General features: G+C 48.2%; 1 protein-coding gene across 1 annotated transcript in view; it reads right to left on the reverse strand.

The window, feature by feature from the left end:
* Window positions 1–5,611, reverse strand: part of PLPP7 (phospholipid phosphatase 7 (inactive)) — a 51,439-nt gene extending 45,828 nt beyond the window's left edge. Inside the window, exons 1-2 of the mRNA XM_054007949.1 lie at window positions 5,509–5,611; window positions 1,360–1,474 (exon numbers count right to left, since the gene is read on the reverse strand). The gene's annotated coding sequence lies outside the window, so the exon portion shown is untranslated. The remainder of the gene's footprint in view (window positions 1–1,359; window positions 1,475–5,508) is intronic.
* Between the last annotated feature and the right edge of the window lie 1,806 nt (window positions 5,612–7,417).

Raw genomic sequence — 7,417 nt, forward strand, 5'->3', positions numbered from 1 at the left:
GTGACGATGAAATGCTAAGGGAGATTAGAGAGGCTATCAAAATAAAGAACTCAATAATAGTGGGGGGATTTCAATTATCCCCATATTGACTGAGTACATGTTGCCTCAGGACAAAATTCAGAGAGAAAATTTCTCGAAACTTTAAATGACTTCTTCTTGGAGCAGCAGGTACAGGAACCCAATATGGGAGAGGCAAGTCTCCATTTAGTCCTGAGTGGAGCGCAGGATTCTGTCCAAGAGGTAACTATAACAGGACCGCTTGGAAATAGTGACCATAATATAACAACATTTAACATTCCTGTGGTGGAAAGAACACCTCAACAGAGAACAAAGGGTAGGAATAAATAGTAAATTTTCAGAATGGAGAGGGGTAACTAGTGGTGTTCCCCAAGGGTCAGTCCTAGGACCAATCCTATTCAACTTATTCATAAATGATCTGGAGAAAGGGGTAGACAATGAGGTGGCAAAGTTTGCAGATGATACTAAACTGTTCAAGATAGTTAAGACCAAAGCAGACTGTGAAGAACTTCAAAAAGATCTCACAAAACTAAGTGATTGGGCAACAAAATGGCAAATGAAATTTAATGTGGATAAATGTAAAGTAATGCACATTGGGAAAAATAACCCCAACTATACATACAATATGATGGGGGCTAATTTAGCTACAACTAATCAGGAAAGAGATCTTGGAGTCATCATGGATAGTTCTCTGAAGACATCCACCCAGTGTGCAGCGGCAGTCAAAAAAGCAAACAGGATGTTAGGAATCATTAAAAAAGGGATAGAGAATAAGACTGAATATTTTATTGCCCTTCTATAAATCCATGGTACGCCCACATCTTGAATACTGCGTACAGATGTGGACTCCTCATCTCAAAAAAAATATACTGGCATTAGAAAAAGTTCAGAGAAGGGCAACTCAAATGATTAGGGGTTTGGAACGGGTCCCATATGAGGGGAGATTAACGAGGCTAGGACTTTTCAGCTTGGAAAAGAGGAGACTAAGGGGGGATATGATAGAGGTCTATAAAATCATGAGTGGTGTGGAGAAAGTGAATATGGAAAAGTTATTTACTTGTTCCCATAATATAAGAACTAGAAGCCACCAAATGAAATTAATGGCCAGCAGGTTTAAAACAAATAAAAGGAAGTTCTTCACACAGCCAGCCTGTGGAACTCCTTGCCTGCGGAGGTTGTGAAGGCTAGGACTATAACAGGGTTTAAAAGAGAACTAGATAAATTCATGGAGGTTAAGTCCATTAATGGCTATTAGCCAGGATGGATAAGGAATGGTGTCCCATGCCTCTGTTTGTCAGAGGGTGGAGATGGATGGCAGGAGAGAGATCACTTGATCATTACCTGTTAGGTTCACTCCACCTGGCATTGGTCACGGTCGGTAGACAGGATACTGGGCTGGATGGACCTTTGGTCTGACCCAGTATGGCCGTTCTTATGGCAGCAGACACAGGTGGCACTAGGACAAAGAGACCAGGCCTTCAGTTCTAAACCTTCTATCCTCAAACACCCTGCTTCTCTCCCTGGGCTCCGTTAGCAGTCAGTACAGCAAGCACCTTTATACTCTGTATGCTACAGCCAACCGTTTGAGGGCCAGAGGATCTCTCTCACTATTCCAAGGCCGTGTGCAAGGTATGCACCATGTATGTGTGTACAGGAAGCTATTGGCTGTATGGACATGTACCTGAGACTGAGCGTGAGTATCATGACATTGAACAAGCATGTAGGTAAAAGCAAAGCATGAACGTGAGGACACATATGAGTATGCGGCTGGGGAGGAGATGGGGATAAAGTATTTTGTAGGCTGTGGCTTAGTGACAGGAATTTGCAGGGATGGAGACTGAACAGAAGAGAAGACAGGTTCCAAGTGGGATTCATTTCCACAGTGGAAACTCTCCAGCCTTACATGCTGATAGCAGGTTAAATTTAGCTGTCCCAGGGTTTTTTTTGGGGGGGGGGGTGGGAGAGTGGGAGGGAAGGGGGAAGATACCAGTCTATCAACAGCTGCTTTGGGCTACACACTTAAGGAGGTGAAAGGCTCCAATCACTTGCTCTATGTGTAGAAGAGTCCAGATATTTCCCTAGGAGAATTGGGGAAAAAGAGCAGCAGAGGCAGCTGTAGTATTCATTGCTGAACCCCTAAATCCCCCTGGCATCTTTAAAAAAAAAAAAAAGATGCAACACTTTTTTCATTGCCAAGGTTGAGAAGCCCAGCAGAAAAACAAAAAAATCCATCAGCCCACCAAGATCAGACAGGATCCTCTGGTTAGAGAAGTAGTCAGGGGGTCAGGTGGTAGGGGTATGTGTGACTAGAAGCCATGTGAAAAGGGAGGCAAAGCTCTATGCCAGGACTCCCCCGTCACTGGGCTAAATGAAAATGCAAGTCAGAGGCCAGCATGAGCACCAGACGTGAAAAGGAAGGACGATCGCAAGGCTGGATGTGTCATTTACATCAAAGGCTGCAGGGTCACCTTTAGCAATTGATGTCAGGAGTCAGTAGGTCCCTCGAGCATTTGAGAGCCCTGGCTGGTGCCGGAGAAATGTGTAGCAGCCTCGTCCAACTCATAGGTTCCAGCTCTCACCAAACACTTATTTTCCTTTGAGGTCACCGGTAACAATAGTGCTCCAGGCCAGAGCAGCTCTTAGTCCTGTTCACGTGGCCAGACATGCTGTCAGGGAAAGCAGAATTGCAGTCCAGTCACTGGTTACAGAAGATGGCATGGGGATTGGCCATGTGGCCAGACACCTGCACCATAAACTGAACTGACTATAGGCTCTCTGTGCAGTGCCTCCACTCTTAACGAACAGACACTTCCCCTCCCCGCAGCCCACGGGGTAGAGGGCGTTGAAGTTGGTGAGCCTAGTTTCTGTTCTTCACCACTTCGATTCGTAATTTCATGGTCCCTTTTTTTAAGTGGAATAATGCCTCAGATTTTATTACTCTTCAGTTGTTAGCAGAAGTTTCCTATTTATCTCCACGGCGCTGCTCAGAACCATTTTCAGTGAACTTCCATCTGCTGTCACAGGCTGGGCTGTGTCTTCTGCCGTCTTGCACCGTGGTGACCTCTGACGTGCAGCACCTGCAGATGTTGCTTTTACTTCCCAATGTTGTTATGTTTTAAAACAAACGCTTTTCCATAAAGTACAGAGATGGTTTGCCTCTTTAATTCGGAGTGCTGTGAGTTCTGTGCACTTAACTAAAAAAAGTGGCACGAATAACCTCTAATTTTGCCACCCGACTCTCCCAAGCTAAACCTTGGTGCGTCACCTTTATAATAGAGCCAGTTTTTTTATGGGGAAGTAATAACTTGAGCCCTTTGGCTTCCTGCAACAATACTAAAAAAAACAAAAAACAAACCAACCTCCCCCAAACACCTCTCCCCAGGTCTTGGATTATGGCACAGTCTGAATGCTGTCCAGGTCACTCAAGAGTCAGATCTGAACCTCAATCAATTTATAGTTTGGGGGTAATTCAGGCCCCTCCCCACAAAAATCAACCTGGGGCTTATTCTTTGATTTTGGAGGTTTCAGGCTCATTTACAGCCAAAATACTTGGAAGCCCAAACCTCCCCCGACCTGCAAATAAAACCTGAGAGTGAGCTCTGGTTGGATTTGCCTTAGGACAACATTATCACGCTAATCCCAGCATCCTCATCTTCTCTGCTCCTCGTGAGGTCACAGTTGTTCCCTCTCCAGCCAGGGTAGCCTAGTCATCTCAAGTCCTCAGTGTGGGAGCCGACAGTTTGCTTTAATTAAAAAGGAGACAGCCCTAGTTCTAGCTGAGACTGACAGAAAAGCCTCTCCCAGGAGAGGGGAATCATAGGGCAGGATCCCTGTGGCTAGGCTAGAGACGTCTGCTGGTGCCCTTCCCCTCCTCATTTGGCATGGGAGCAAGTCAGCCAGGGAGGCAGCAATAACCCTGCGATGCCAAGGGAGACATTTACAGGACAGTCTCCACAAGAGTTTCCCGAAGGTCCCTCATCCTCTCACGCTCCCCCACAAAACATGCTGAACGTACACACGTGCATGGGCTAGAGATTAGCATTCCCCCGGGAGGTTAAACACGCCTCCGACCAAGCTGCGCTGCTTCTGCCAAGGGGCGGGGGGGGGGGGAAGAGAGGGGTCCTTTTGCTGCTGAATCTCAGTTCTGTCTATAAATTCTGAGCCGCTGCCTCCCCTTCCAGCCCGGCGGCTCCACTTGACATCTATCCCGCCATGAAAACTCCCTTGATACGAGGAGCCACGCTCCTGCCCAGGCCTCATGCAGGACAGTATTTCCTTGTATGCAACACGGGGAGCAATGCACAAGGGCAAGATGCATGAAAGCTAAGGGGAAGTGCTGAATAAAATGTCACCTGGGCCACCTTACAAACCAACAACCCAAATCCTTGCCTCACCGCAGCCGCATCGTCATTCGAGGGCTACTAGCGTACGAGTACCAGTGAAGGCCTCGTGTCCAGCTTGCAGCCATAGTACGGGGAGTGGGAGGGAAGGCAGCGCTAGCTGCTGAGTTAACTACAGCACTTCACTTCCCCCACCCCCGGACAGTGCAACACCAGCGGGAGCAGTGCTGCCACTGGATCCCAGTATCACGTGGCTGGGGTTATAAACTTGAGAGTGCAGGTCAAAGGGTCCATTTCCAATGACCACTCACCCCTGAGCTCTGCGGCCAATTAAAGTGCAACTCTGTCTAGCCATCGCTGTCACTACTGGAAGCCCAGCAGCCATCTCGGACTTCCCATTGAAGGGTGCATACCACTGTGGTCCTTGCTAAGCAGTGGAGCCCGCAACAAGAGGGACGGTCTTTGGAGAAGTGGCCTATGTTAAATCCATGCAGCACTGCTCTGTGGTTCTGGCTCTGCAGCTCGAGTTGATGTGCACGTGGTAGGTATAACCAAGGAAGGTAGGTGGTTCACTCCTCCTCCAACCCTTGGTGGCTTTCCTGGCTGTCCCATGCCTAGCATCCCCAGTCTTGCTCAGATTCCGCCAGTAGAGGAATGTAGTTGTAAGTGGCCTTGTTATTTAGCTTCAGCAATTAGCAGAGCTGCCCGATCAAAAGATTCCTCTTTGCTGAAGGGCTTTAGTTTTCATTCAGGAACCGTTTGGAGCTCAGGGAAAAAACAACAGACCCAACGCTGGCACCAAGCATGGATGGATGTGTGTATCATCTTCTCAGACACCAGCCACGTACTGCCAGCAGAAGGCATGGGGCAATAGCTTCAGACAGGAGGCATTATACAGCCACGGCCTGAATGGTGCAGAGGTTTAATCAGCCTTCTGGGAACCCAAATGCAAATTGACCTTTGCTCATGATTAGAAAGGAGCTGGAGGGGCTGATAGTGGAAGTGACCCAGGGCTGGAATGGCAGGTAGGATAGAATACGGTCAGTAACTACATGTTTTGGCAGTGCTAGGTAGAGGTCTAGGACTGGAATAAGAGGTTAACCTAAAGGTGATTGGGATCTGGTATCAGAAAAGCAGGGGGCCCACTGACCTGTTTGTGGAAGTTTACACCGTGTCTTTACGGAATTTGCTAGGCCTGGCTCCAAGAGGGTTATTGGTCCCTTATCTCCTTGAGAACTAAAATCAAAAAACAAAACTCCAAATAAAACAGTGCCCAGGGCCTGAGTGCACCCAGAACAAGATCTCAATCTTTTCCCGCGTTGCTGGGAATACTATTTAGTATCCAAATCTGAGTCCAGGACGACACCCCGGGACAGGTTTTCAAAGCTGCTCCAGCATCCACACTCAGGGACAGATTTTCAAAAGACACATGGAGTGCTGAGCACTGGAAACCTGGCCCTACAGCTACAAGAGCAGAACAAAGTTATTCCTTAAGGCTCTAACTCGGTATTCCGCTCCTGTCTTCCCTGGCACTGCCCTCCCTGACATACTGGTCGACTCTCTCCAGCTGCCTGGTTTAGGATCAAATAAATTAGCAAGGGCTGAGAAAAACGAAGTAGGGCAGAACACCAACTCCTGAAAGCAGCTGGTTTCTTCTACTACGTGTGAATGGCAAACGTCTGAGATGGAGGGAATCTCATCCACGAGGACACCCCCCACTCGCCTGTTCACATGCGCTGAAGTCTGATCTGTCTAGGTTCTTATCCTACACCCATTGCTGTAGCATCTGAGCTCCCCATGGTTTAGCACAGGCTGCGCAGCTGGAGCGCCAGATGCCTGGCTCCAGGGATCCCCCGCGTGAAATGGAGCTTTAGAGGAGATGGCATGTGAATTGGAAAACAGGAACAGACAGCAGCAATAAGCTACTTTTCCCAGCTGACGTGGTTACTCGCCCTTCCCCTGGGATCTAGACTAGTATGTCACTCAACAGTGGCATTAACAGAGAGATTCAGCTCTCCCGGCTGAAGGATCGTTGTGATATCTAGAATTAGAATGTGGTGTGGTGGCTCAAACCTGGAACACTAGGGGTGAAATCAGAGCCTCGCTGATCTCAAGAGCAAAATTCCCCAGCTCCATATTTCATGACCTGACCTAGAAAGGTCTCCTCAACGTTGGAATATCCCTGGCTGCCACTGGTGGTGCCTGCAGTGTAATCACAGGCTTAACCGATGTTTAAGAGTTACCTTAAAGCTGAACCGTACCAGGTTGCTTTTAGTAGCGAAGTGGGGCAATAAGACATCTCCTCCCATCCAATACTCTTCTCACACCCACTCCTCCAGTTGGTGCTTCCCTCCTGCCTCCTTGGCCACCTGTTTAAGAACTAGCTTCCACAAAGACATGAATTCAGAGTATTTGCCATGGGTGAACTCCACCTGGTACCTGCAGATTTAGGAAGGTGCACCTGGAAGAAAATGTCAGAGCCCCCCTCCCCAGGGGTCGAGACCTTAGTGACACTCTCTTGGGAGCCTATTAATTCAGCTGAAGCCAGTTATAAACACAGTATTGTCGCAACTATGGTTCAGGGGCATATCTGTAAGTGGGTCATAGGTTGGAGTCTTCTGACAACCACTTGAGGATGTGAGGGGCAGGAGGGGGAGAGAGGGAGGAGATTGGGAGCCTGTGACTTCGCTAGAGAAGGAAGTTATGAATCTGCCTGGCACAGCAAGCAGCAATCTACCTCCTTAAGAAACCCCCGTCCTGGGTATATATGTGACATCAATGCACTTGGGAACAGATAGGGAGTGGAGGTAACACTCAGGATTCATCAGGTGTTGCTATGTAGTATGAGGGGAGTGGGGCCGAACTCTGAGGCTACAGCTCTCCAGAAACACAGTCAGGAACACCTGCCCCCCCACCCACCAGGCACTCAAGTGTGACTTGGTCTGGAAATCTGCTCTTGCTTTAGGCCTCACAAATCCCTCCAAGGTTTGAAAACAATGCTGGGAATCTCTGGTCAAGGCCCTTGTCTGGATGGGTTTCTATTTATAAGGTAGTGGAAT

The sequence above is a fragment of the Malaclemys terrapin genome, chromosome 17, assembly GCF_027887155.1.
Source record: "Malaclemys terrapin pileata isolate rMalTer1 chromosome 17, rMalTer1.hap1, whole genome shotgun sequence".
In the NCBI taxonomy this organism is placed as follows: Eukaryota; Metazoa; Chordata; order Testudines; family Emydidae; genus Malaclemys; species Malaclemys terrapin.